The sequence below is a fragment of the Heptranchias perlo genome, chromosome 8 (assembly GCF_035084215.1).
Source record: "Heptranchias perlo isolate sHepPer1 chromosome 8, sHepPer1.hap1, whole genome shotgun sequence".
NCBI lineage: Eukaryota > Metazoa > Chordata > Chondrichthyes > Hexanchiformes > Hexanchidae > Heptranchias > Heptranchias perlo.
The window spans coordinates 30559494-30573001 of NC_090332.1; the positions used below are offsets into that span (position 1 = coordinate 30559494).

Genomic DNA, 13508 nt, shown 5'->3' on the forward strand with positions numbered 1-13508 from the left:
CCATTCAACAAAAGTTATGTAACAAGCTTTCTGTGAGACACCTTATTGAATGCTTTCTAAAAATGCAAATACTGAACATCTACTGCTTAACCTTTATCTGTACAGTCTGTCACTTTTTTATAAAATCTTACATTTGTCAAATACAACTTACCTTTAGCAAATCTGCACTAGTTGTCCTCGGCTATCCCATTCACTTCTAAATGCTCACTAATTTGATCTCAAAATATGAATTCTAAGAGTTTCCCCACAACTGTTTTTAAGTAGTCTATAGTTTAGTTACCTGATTTAGTCTTCTCTCCTTTCTTAAACAAAGGAGAGAAGACTAAATCAGCTAAACAAAGGTTTTCAATTGATTACCCTCCAGTTGCCTGGCACAATTTGCATATCCAAGGAGGATTGGAAAGTTGGGGTCAGAATCTCTGCTGTCTCTTCTCTGACTTCTTTCAAAAGCCATGGGTGCATGCCATCAGGGCCTGTTGACTGATCCATCTTGAGTTCTGCTAATAATTTCAGTACAAATTCAATTTTCTCTAATAATTGTTTCACATCCTCCTCTAGTGTACCTACATTCTGACATCCATTATCATTTTGAAAACTGATGCAAAATATTTATTTAATGTATATATTCTCTGCAATACCTTGATCTTTTATAGCCATACTTTCCCCTTTGTTCCTGGGCAGTCCTACCTTCTCTGAGTATTCTATACTTTTAATATGCTTATAAAAGGTCTGACTGTTTCATTTTATATATTATCTGCTGGCCTTTTATCCTTTCAAACCATTCTAATCCTTTTTCACCTTCCATTACATTTTCTGTGTTCCTCATAATTTTCTTAATATCGTTATTCCTAGTTTTGTCAACCTGATATCTTCAAGGAGAGGAGGCAAGCAGCTGCTAATCTAGAGAAATTTGCAACAGCAGGATAGGGTGGATAGAGAGAAACTATTTCCGCTGGTTGGGGATTTTAGGAGTAGGGGGCACAGTCTAAAAATTAGAGCCAGACCTTTCAGGAGCGAGATTAGAAAACATTTCTACACACAAAGGGTTGTAGAAGTTTGGAACTCTCTTCTGCAAATGGCAATTGATACTAGCTCAATTGCTAAATTTAAATATGAGATAGACAGCTTTTTGGCAACCAAAGGTATTAAGGGATATGGGCCAAAGGCAGGTATATGGAGTTAGATCACAGATCAGCCATGATCTTATCAAATGGCAGAGCAGGCATGAGGGGCTGAATGGCCTACTCCTGTTCCTATGTTCAAACAGCTCTAATTGACCTCATATTATGCTTATTTATATTAGTTCCCCACCTAAACAGTGACATTAAGAGGACAGGCCAAGTAAGTAGCTAAACATCAGAACCATGATTATCCTCGAGCAATGTCAGGGGAGATCAAGCATTTAATAAATGTAAAATACATACATGTCGGCTTGGCTCAGTGATAGTATTCTTGCCTCTGAGTCAGAAGGTTGTGGGTTCAACTGCAGAACTTGAGCTTTGCTGCAAGTGTCAATCTAGGCTGACACTCAGTGCAGTGCTGAGAGGGAGCTGCACTGTCAGAGGCTCCGTCTTTCAGATGACACGTTAAACCGAGGCCCAGTCTATCTGTTCAGTTGGGTGTAAATGATCCCATGGCACTATTTGAAAAACAGCAGGGAATGTCCTGACCAACATTATCCCTCAACCAACAACAACCAAAACAGATTGGTCATTTATCTCATTGCTGCTTGTGAGACCTTGCCATGCAGAAATTGGCTGACATGTTTGCCAATATAACAGTGATGATGCTTTAGAGTCATAGAGTTATACAGCACGGATAGAGGCCCTTCGGCCCATCGTGTCCGCGCCGGCCATCAAGCCGTGTCTACTCTAATCCCATATTCCAGCATTTGGTCCGTAGCCTTGTATGCTATGGCATTTCAAGTGCTCATCCAAATGCTTCTTGAATGTTGTGAGGGTTCCTGCCTCCACAACCCTTTCAGGCAGTGAGTTCCAGACTCCAACCACCCTCTGGGTGAAAAAGTTCTTTCTCAAATCCCCTCTAAACCTCCCGCCTTTTACCTTGAATCTATGTCCCCTTGTTATAGAACCCTCAACGAAGGGAAAAAGCTCCTTAGTATCCATCCTATCTGTGCCCCTCATAATTTTGTACACCTCAATCATGTCCCCCCTCAGCCTCCTCTGCTCCAAGGAAAACAAACCCAATCTTCCCAGTCTCTCTTCATAGCTGAAGTAAAATAAAAGTAAATAATTGGCTGTGAAGTGTTTTGATGCGTCATGAGGATGTGAAAGGTGCTATATAAATGAAAATTCTTTCTTTGGTTACTAATAATATCGATAGAAAGCAAACAATTTGTAATTAAGTTATATGAAATAGGTCGGTGAAATCTAATTAACTAATATAAACGTGTGGAGGTGGGGCACTTTTTAAAAAAATGAAATGCAGCAACCTAATTCTTTTGAATGATCCAACTGGTGGACAGATTTCTATATGGCTGGGATTAGTGTATCTTTTAGTTTTCTATACTCACTGTAGCAGTTTTACTTTTGTTAGCTGAAGCATGGGTGCTTGTTCTTGCAGATCAAACTTCTAACATAGTAGCTTAATTTTTTAAACAAAAATTCACAATTTAAAAACTATTCTTCTGATCATTTTTATTCAAGCAATGGGTGGGTGGCGGGACATGTGCAAAACTCACTCGCTGCAGAAAATTTGACATCCAGAATATTTTAACTCGCGAGCCTCATTTTAATTTGACTGGTGCGTTTTCCAAAGGTTTCACTGAGCTAACAGGAAACCTGCCCAATTTCAGGACACATTTTCCAACAGGCCTGCAGAAGCCTATTTAAAGCAGGAAGACACCTCTTAAAGGGATGTTGCATTCCCTTCTCGCTGATCTAGCTGTTTTGAGTGGTGGAAGAAGAAACTTCTGTAAAATGACTCGCAGGTAAGCTCCAAACTTTTCTGAAGCTGCCCTGGAGGTCCTCACTGACAAGGAGGGAAGTTATGTTTCCAATCTACATCGCAATGTGAGCAACAGCAGCCTTTCATTAGCTTTGCTGAAGCCACTGGGGGAGCACCTTAGTAACCCAGTTAGTAAACCTTTTAAGAAAGGCACTATGGGTTGTCAATTGGGTGAGATGAATTCAAGGCAATTATTGTTTTTGGCATTAAAAAATTTGCCTTTTAACATTTGTCACTTTGGTCTGTAATGTCTTTTCATAGCAGCTTCTGAGTCTGCATTGTCAGTATGTCCTTGATATAAAAGTTGACTGAATAGTTTCAGTGCTCTTTAAGATAGGATTAAAGGAATGGTGAAGGGGGTAACTAGGACTATTAATGCAGAGGGCTTTTTGTCACTTTTCAGAGGAGGGGAATGAGCAGCTCACTGAAAGCGCAATCCTAGTAACTGATCCCTGACGCCTCTAGCTGCAATACATTGTGTTGTCCCTTCTCCTTCTACTTCTCCCTCGCCTTCACCCAATTCTTCCTCGTCAGATGATGACTCTTCTGTGTTGCTTTGCCTTCTCTAACTCCAGTCCTCTTTATTGGTGCAGTTCCTAAAATGAAGGAACTGTATATACCAAAATGCATTAAAGGGGCAATCTCACTGAGATGAATTATCAATATCTAGTGAATTACCAGAGTGCTTATGTGATTTTGGTCATTTCAACTGCTGTGTTGATTTGTTGATTCAGCTTCCAAAAAAACAAGCTGAGTGACTCCTGCAAACAGTTCCCCAACAAAGATAAATAAAAAGATGCTAAAGTTAGCCATAACATAATACCTGTTTAATGCTCTAATGTGATGCTAAAATTGACAATTTAATGTTAATTAAGAATATATTATAAAAGTACTCAACAAATACAAGAATGTATAAAAGCTGTGTGTCAGCTTGTGTACATGTACATAAATGTTTGTTTGTATAGTCACTTTATATACACATAATATAAATGGAAAGTGGTCAGAAAAACAATGCGATCTCCAGCACATGTTTTGGCAGTGGGATATATCCAATCCTGTTGCTAGATTCCATTGGGAATGGCTTTGTCACCATGGACATACATACCCACACTTAATCCTATTCACAAAAATAGACAACGAGAAAGGTACTGACAATTCTCAGCATTTTCATTACATGAATAACATATTGTATGTATGTCAGAGAGACTGTATTTATGCAATTCACAACCCTGATTCATTCAGTCATTTGTAACTCCTTTGTTATTAGGTTAGGTCAGCTCATTGTGTACACCAATGACGCATATTGTATCCTCTTATCAGTTATTTTTATGCACAGTATTAGAACAATTAAGTAACAAATGTTACACTGTACACTCATTAAAAACGAGTGCCATTTTAGCAGAATTTCTTCTCTAACCTCATCAGTATCTGGATAATGTTAAATGACATCAGTGTTCTGCAGGACATTCTGGTTTGGTAAACACTGTAACCTCTGGCGTAAAACGCAAAATAGGCTTTGGTGTCTGACAGTGGGACTTCTAAAGATAATTGTTTAAGACAGCAATGCAGTAGCACACCAGTTATGACCCCTGCCTCACAACCCTGTGACCCAAGTTCAAGTCCATTGTCAACTGATGCCTCAAACCACGGCTTCCTGCTTGTGAGGAGCATTTTATGATCTTGCTAAGGTTTCTATATGGGACAGTTTCTTTCACCAGAATTTCTCACTGGGAGATAACGGGGGTGATTTTAAGAACGGGTGGGTCGGGGGCGGGTGGGAGTTGAAAATAGTTGTTTTTTGGGTAGCGACCGCAACCCACCTTTATTTCCGGGTTTAACATCGGCGCGTAAAAGTAAAGGCTTCCCACTAGGAATGCAAAGTCCGAAAATTTTGCGGTTATGATCCAAAAACACAACTTTTTTTCAACTCCCACCCGCCCCCAACTCACCCGCTCTTGGGGTTTAAAATCACCCCAATATGTATGGTAGGTTATAATTTGTTTCCCTTTGGAAACTGGCTTACTAATGCAAAATAGTCCCATTCCATGGCTAAAATGGCAGGCACCCTGCTCCCAGTCCTCTGCCAGTGTCATTTTTTAACTGATAACAAGGAGACATAAGAGGGTTATGTTGCCAAATAAGTTGAATTCAGACCCCCAGAAGCCATTGCTGAAGCTCTACAATGCCCTGGTCAGTATGCATCTGAAGTAATGCATATAGCTCTGGACACTAACATAAGGAGGCTATTCGTTCCCTAAAGGGAGTATAAAAGAGTGCAATGAAGTCGATCCCAATGTCAGAGGGAAGAGGTATGAGGAACAATTTGATAAGCTTGGACTCTTTAGCCTTGAAAAGAGATGTAACGGAAGGCACCTTGTGGACATATTTAAGATAACAGGCTAGAGAACGTCAACCTAAAATATTACTTTGATATACCAGGACAGCAAGATGAGAGGACACGGGTTCAGAGTTGTGAAGGAAAAAATTAGAACAGACATAAGGAAATATTTCTTTATACAGAGGGTGGTCAGTAGTTGGGACATATTATCAGGGTGGTTGGGGCCAAGGCAATGAACTCAATTTAGAAATAACTAAATGGTGTAAAGGCAAATGCTATATGGTTGGTATTCCAGAAGCATGAGATAAAAAGGGCTGAAGAACCTTCTTTATCTGGATTTATCTTGTTGAAGGGAGTGAATTCCCCCATTAATTTTTCTTTTCTCCCAATGGGAAAGTGCTCAGCACTCCTGACTGCATTCAAAAACTTGTCATGTGGACGACCAGGAGTTTAAACAGGAAGTGATAAATATATATTTTTAAATACTTTTGAAATGGATGGTTTGGAACCACTATAACAGCAGGTTTGTGTGCTGAATACATTTGTACCAGGCAGTTGTGGGGCAGGGTTCATGTCCACATGATGTCCTCGTCTCCTAGTCTTAATCCAGTAATTTATGAAGTTGCCAAGTGAAGGCAATGCATTCCCCAGAAGACAAATCAAAAAGGAATACATATAGTAGTCTTATGCACATCAGGGTTAGTTAAAGAGTTGTATTGCTTTTGTATTGAGTTAGCACACTGCTGTTTCGCCTCTGGGTTCTAGGTTCAGAGTGTTGGAATGAAAGTCTTCTTTCACTACCAGCTGAGTTTGGGGCAGTGTAGTGTAATAGTTATGTTACTGGACTAGTCATCCAGATGCCTAGAATAATAATCCAGAGAGAGTAAATTCAAATCCTACCATGGCAGTTTGAGCATTTGAGCTAAGTTTAAAAATAAATCTGGAATTTTAAAAAAGCTGGCATCAGTAAAAGTGACCATGAAGCTCTCAGATTGTCGTATAAACCCAACTGGCTCAATAACATCCTTTAGGGAATGAAACCTGCCTTCCTTACCCAGTCTGGCCTATATGTGACAGCAGTCCCACACCTACATAATCAACTCTTAATTCCACCCTGAAGTGGCCTAGGAAGCCACGCAGTTGTATCAAACTGTTAGAATCATAGAAAATTTACAGCACAGAAGGAGGCCATTCAGCCCATCGTGTCTGCGGCGGCTGAGAAACGAGCCACCCAGCCTAATCCCACTTTCCCACATTTGGTCCATAGCCCTGCAGGTCACGGCTCTTCAGATGCACATCCAGATATTTTTCAAATGAGTTGAGGGTTTCTGCCTCTACCACCCTCTCAGGCAGTGAGTTCCAGACCCCCACCACCCTCTGGGTGAAGAAACTTTTCCTCATTTCCACTCTCATCCTTCTACCAATCACTTTAAATCTGTGCCCCCTGGTTATTGACCCCTCCGCTAAGGGAAATAGGTCCTTCCTATCCACTCTATCTAGGCCGCTCATAATTTTGTACACCTCAATCAAATCACCCTTCAGGCTCCTCTGTTCCAAGGAAAACAACCCCAGCCTATCCAATCTGTCATCATAACTAAAACTCTCCAGTCCTGGCAACATCCTCATAAATCTCCTCTGCATCCTCTCTAGTGCAATTACATCCTTCCTGTAATGTGGTGACCAGAACTGTGCGCAATATTCAAGCTGTGGCCTAACTAGTGATTTATACAGTTCCAGCATAACATCCCTGCTTTTATATTCCATGCCTCGACTAATAAAGGAAAGCATTCCTTATGCCTTCTTAACCACCTTATCTACCTGTCCTGCTACCTTTAGAGATCTGTGGACATGCAGTCCAAGGTCCCTAACTTCCTCTACACCTCTCAGTATCCTCCCATTTATTGTGTATTCCCTTGCCTTGTTTGCTCTCCCCAAATGCATTACCTCACACTTCTCCGGATTGAACTCCATTTGCCACTTTTCTGGCCATCTGACCAGTCCATTGATATCTTCCTGCAGTCTACAGCTTTCCTCCTCACTATCAACCACACAGCCTATCTTTGTGTCATCTGCAAATTTCTTAATCATGCCCCCTACGTTTAAGTCCAAATCGTTAATGTATACCACAAAAAGCAAAGGACCTAGTACCGAGCCCTGCGGCACCCCACTGGAAACAGCCTTCCAGTCACAAAAACACCCGTCGACCTGCAACTGAGCTAATTTTGGATCCAATTTGCCACATTCCCTTGGATCCCATGGGCCTTTACTTTTTTGACCAGTCTGCCATGTGGGACCATGTCAAAAGCCTTGCTAAAATCCATGTAGACTACACCAATTGCACTACCCTCATCGATCCTCCTTGTCACCTCCTCGAAAAATTCAATCAAGTTAGTCAGACACGACCTCCCCTTAACAAATCCGTGCTGACTGTCCTTGATTAGTCCGTGCCTTTCTAAGTGACAGTTTATCCTGTCCCTCAGAATTGATTCCAGTAATTTGCCCATCACCAAGGTTAGGCTGACTGGCCTGTAATTACTCGGTCTATCCTTTGCTACTGCAGTGATTCAAGAAGAAGGCCCATCGCCACCTTGTTCGGGCAACTAGGGATGGGTAGTAAATGCTGGCCTTGACAGCAACATCCAAATCCCAAGAATTTTTTTTTTTAACCTTAACCTAGTTCCTAATAGGCACAATTCCACTAAACAAAACTGCCAATCATTCTGCACTAGATTGGCAATCTCACTTAGAAGGATCACAAAAATGGCAAGTATAAAATGTTTCACTGGTGCAGAAGAAAGTGTTTTTCTGAGGTTGGGAGATTACGACATATTCAGTCAAAATTCTTCTGGCTACTATGTGTAATGAAACCATAAACACATTCAGAAAGAATGCATTTCTGACTTCACTACACATAGTAGACAAATAAATCTTCCTCAATTTTGTCTCAAAGTAGAAGGAACTTTGTTCTACATCTGGCCTGGAAATGGTTGATGCTGACACTGTGCCAAAAGTGAAAAAATAGTTAATTCCCAGTACTGATATTCCTCACCTTATTAACACCTGACGAAGGTTGGATACACTGCTAAGGAATCTGAAGAACACTGGTATGCATGCACCATGCAAAACACTGCATCACGATCGTCACTAGGATTTTGGTAAACTGCAACAGTAGTGGTTGTTGCCTGATTAAATTCACCACCTGACATGTGGAAGTATGTTTTTTTTTCCCATCTACATTTTTGCCTCTTCATTTTATTTATTTTTTGATTATCTGTATCTTTATCTGCTTCCTCTACAAATTGAGTATAGTCAGTTTTATACTATCGAAAGGAAAATATATTAGTAGTTGTTCGCAAGAATGAAGCCAGTTCATAACCATTATGAAGATATGGAACAGTTTCATTCTTACTAAGCAAAATGGGTAAGCTTTGTCTCCATTAGTATGAAAATGGCTCGCTCTTAATCTGCTGTAGGAATGCTGCACCATTATTCACGTTTAATGAACAATGTGTGAAGTTCACCATGGTAAGTTGGACCTGATGCGGCTAATAAGCCAGGCAGCCATTGGCACCGGCTTGTATGCGGACCGTACACATGGTTCAAGCTGTGTCCAATCAACATAATGTGGAGTAGAGTAAATGGAAGAAACTCAATTCCCCAGCTCAAGATTAATACCAAAGAACCATAGCAAAAAAAACCTGATATTTCTATGTGTGCATTCCAATTGCCTCTTTTTTGATAAAAATTCGAAGCATTTAGTTTGCTACCTTCTGCAGAAATGAGAAACAAGATTAAAACAGATGGCAATGTCTCATGTTTACAGTACCTTCAAGCGTCTGCCCATCCTTTGGTTGAGGGCTCGATATTAAGTAGAGTCTAATTACGCTGGCTTTGCGTCGAGAAGCCTGCCAACAGAAGGGACTCCAAGCTGGGAAGAATAGCAGTTACTATCTGGTTCCCTCCGTATTGGCACATTTGCATAGTCACAACATAAAAAAAGAGAGCAGTGGATCCCTTGCCACCCCTTGAAAACCCTTCTCAGCGGTGAATCATTTCAGGCAGCCCACATCAGGCCCAAGCAAGCCAATCCTCAAATGACTGTTCAGGTTCTGCAAAAAAAAAACACTAGGAATTCATTATGGTTCCAGTTAATCTTCATCAGCATTAAATTTGGGGGCAAAATAAGGTCGGCACACCTTCTTCAACAAAACAAGAATTTTAACAGCATGGAATCAGGAGCACAGTGATGCAGTGCTGGGGCCTACTTGCTCAATTCTACGAACACACGCACAGAATTCATGGGTGTACTTGAGTGCATCATCAACGAATGGGCCCTCTTGTGCTTCATTTCTTTGTGACAGTCGCTTTTCTGTACTAAAAAGAGTTCACAAATGAAAATGTTTTGGCACATACATTATATAATGGAAAACATTTCTGCTTTCATAATGTCATCTACAAATGTGCTAAAAGATCTTTATCTTGCATATACAGTAAACAGTAATCTCTCGCAGGTACATTTTTTTTGTGGGAGAAGGAAGAGAATTTGGAGACAATTCGGGATCATGGGTCTGTTTATGTGAGTCGTGCCATTACAGCAGCTTCTTCTGTGGTGTTTCCATGTGAACTTTTAATTCAAATACAATTTAAATGTACTTTGGGGGAATATTTCCTGTTCAGTAACGCCATGATCAGTACAATGTTGGAAACTCATGACATTTCAATACATCCAGTTGCTTCAAATTAAAATTTCAATGAGAGAATTCAGAACCCTGAAAGAAATTCATGTTTGGATAAACTAGTTTGCTTCTTACAAGTTCAAAATAAAGTTTTTCAATTGTAACATTTAAAGAAAGGAGTTTGTTACTTGTAAGGCTTCTCAGATAAGAATCAGAGAATGATCTGTCTGGTCTAGATTCAAATCCAGGTCGGAGGTGATTAGATTTACTTAACCCAATATGCCAAAATAGGAAAAAAATGTTTACTTGTGCTAGTGGGCCTCAGGAAATAAAACCTTAATAGTGTGTTGCATTCAAGTGAGTTTAGTTGGAAAGTCTCTTCACAGTACAGTGTTCAGTATAGAGAGAACATGGAATGACCACTGAATTGCACTGAGGCATGAGCATACCCAATACAAAGGTATTGTGAGAAAGGACGTAAATGGGAAATATTGTAGATCACAAAGGGAACCTTCTGTGGTATAACAAAATTAAAATCTAGACCAAAAAAATAATTACTCTCAAGACATACATTATGAAACTCTGCTCAATCAATGGTGGTTAATAGCTTGCACTTTCATTCTAAGATGTTATCGTGGATAGAAACAGTGCTACTGCTAAACCGGTATTATGGACAATAAAAAGGACAGCTTACTTAAAATATACTTCAAAGTTTTTCTCCATACAGTGTAACAAAAATCATGTTCTAGTTCTTTCTTGCCAATGCAATGTTTTTGTACCTGAAAATAATTTATGTAGAAATGAATTTATGAGACAAATCTTGATTTACAGGTACAATGATAAATTGATCATGGAGATTGATGAGAAAATCATCTCACACAGTAATGAAAGCAGATAAATGATTTCAGCATGAAAAACATTTACTGGGGCCTGGACAATTGATCTCCTTTGATAAATGTGAAATTGTGTAGACTTAGAAGCAGTGGAAAATCAGTTTCAATTGGAATATAAACAGTAGTTTACTCAATCAAATGCATTGATCAATTTCAAATATTCTAACTGAACTGTGTTTCTATACTAATTGACCATGAGGATTGGCTGTTTGAAAATAAGTTTTTTTTTGCTAAGTTGTCACAAACTACAGACCTCTAAAGAATTTTGTGATTAGATCAAGAAATAAGTGTTAATTATTTATTGTTCATTCCAGATATTTTGCACAGTGATACATATATGGCCTGCACTGACATTGTCGTTAAATATTAGTTTTTCTCATGTACCTATTCTGCCCTTTTTAGCTGCTATGTTTATGTAAAAAAAAATGTTCAAGTAAATTATAAAATCTTTGGAATGTAAATCTTGTATTGCTTCTATGATGCATCACAGTAGTCCTCTCCCACAAGTGATTTTTCAGCGTGACTTTCCTTATTCCCGAAATAAACAGTGAGTTCATCAGTGCAACCCCACATCATCCCCATAAAGAAATACGACATACAGATTGTCTCATTATCCATCAACATAGTTATCCTTTACAGATTTGCCATAGTGAAATCACATCAGAATTCTAAATAAGAAGCAAAGTAAGATAATATTAAAGGGAAATACATAAGACCATGAATTGCGTGTACCGTACATTCTCCACAAACACTGAATGAAGTAGGACGGCTGGTGACTTTTCCAAATCTGCTGTCAATACCATACTCTGATCTATCAACTGAAAAAGTATTTCAGCTGGGTATCTGCTCAATATTTTTGTTCTGCCCAATAGCTTCCCCATCTCCCCTCTCCCTCCACTCCTTCCCCCACAAAAAAAAACACAGCTGATCTGGTACTTTGTTTGGAAATTGACAAAACTCATCCAACTGAGGTAAGCAAGTCTGAATAATAGTCAGTCCCCCAAGTGTCAAGTCAGTTTGCCAATCGTGGGTTTAAGTATTTCATATCTTAATATTCTGAGTCTTAAGTAAATTTCTAACTGATGTATTGTCAAAATAAAATGCATCTAACTTATTTTGCTGTTTTAAAATATTTGCAGCATACAGTAATCACCTAGAAACTTGATTCTGAAATCAGCTCATAAACTCCTGGTGAAACTCAATTATGATTTCCTCTCCACTGTATGATAAAAGAAGCAGTCAAGCTTCCCTTTCCATTCTGCTGAAATTTATTGTTCCTCACAATGCTGTGATGGTTAACTCACAGCGGAGATCTCCTGATTCCCACCCCTTTATTTCTACCATTGATTATCTTCAGCTTGATTTATTGGATAATAATTCTGGGGGGGAAAATCAATACTGTTATGTTTGAAAAATATGGAAACCATTTCTTAGTTAATAAGCGTTATTAGTTAATTAGTTAATATTAACTAATTCTTAGTTAATAAGATTTAAGTGTTTGTGGTATTGGAAAGCTCATCCCTAATGTTAATTCATTTTCTATACTTTGTGTAATTGTATTTAACTGCAGACACAGCATCATGAAATTACTAATTCTGTATCTTTATGCATCTCTTCATGTTACCCATTCCCTCCCCTTCCCCCAGTAATAGCACTGAAAAGCTCTAAAGATAATGTTATAGTTTGCCTGCCTCCAATTGTTGATACCAATGCAGTAAACTTAACTTTCATCCCCCTCCCCCCTTCTCCCTTTATTGGATGGGGGCTAAATACTGCTAAATATCAAAAGTCAAACCCATGCAATTTGTCATTCAACGTGCTGGTGGAATGGACTGGCTAGTCAGCAAAAGGAAGTCCTCTTTAATATTTAGCGTTGAATTATTATATCTATCTTTATGTTCATACTGATAATCTTATAGGTCACAAAACATTTGTATACAGTTCTTCAGTGGAGAAGTGTAATGCTTTGCTGTCGCCTGCAAATGAAATGAGCCATGAATGATGGATTAAGAAAATAATTTCTATTTTTATGAATTTAGATTAGAAATAATTTAGACAAGGGAAATAGCACACCCACTTCGGTTGGACAGTAGTTAGAGGCAAGATGATGGCTTTTATTAGACTAATATACGCATATAGTACAAGCTAGCTTTTAAAGCTTTACATGGCTGAGACAAATAAAACTATTTTACATCCTCAAAAGGCAATTGATCATACTTTTTATAGTCATTTATGTAATTGCAGCAGTACTTGCAATTATATTAATAGTATGCGAAGCTGTTGTATGTATGCACAACAGTAAATGTATTTCATGTATTGTCAAATATAATTTAATGATAGTATTTGTGAAAATGAAGCTTAAGGTAGAATAAAATGTAGAGAATGAACAGTACATTAAATAGTTTCTATAGATTGCTTTGATTTGAGGAAACACGTGAATCTGTATTTCCTTTTAGTAGTGAATATTTTTTATTTGCATGAACAGTTATGGCACTTCCATAATTATTGCACAGGCCAAACTGTTCAATTACCCAGCCTGCTTTTCTGACCTGGAATGTCAGAGTGCAAAGGGAAGTAGTGGTTTCATGTCTAGTTGTCTTGATTCATTCATTGGAATCTTTGATTTGGTTTGAC

General features: G+C 38.8%; 1 protein-coding gene across 3 annotated transcripts in view; it reads left to right on the forward strand.

The window, feature by feature from the left end:
• The window catches only part of gpatch2 (G patch domain containing 2), a 220060-nt gene that overhangs the window by 153428 nt on the left and 53124 nt on the right, over positions 1 to 13508 (forward strand). The window lies entirely within an intron of this gene.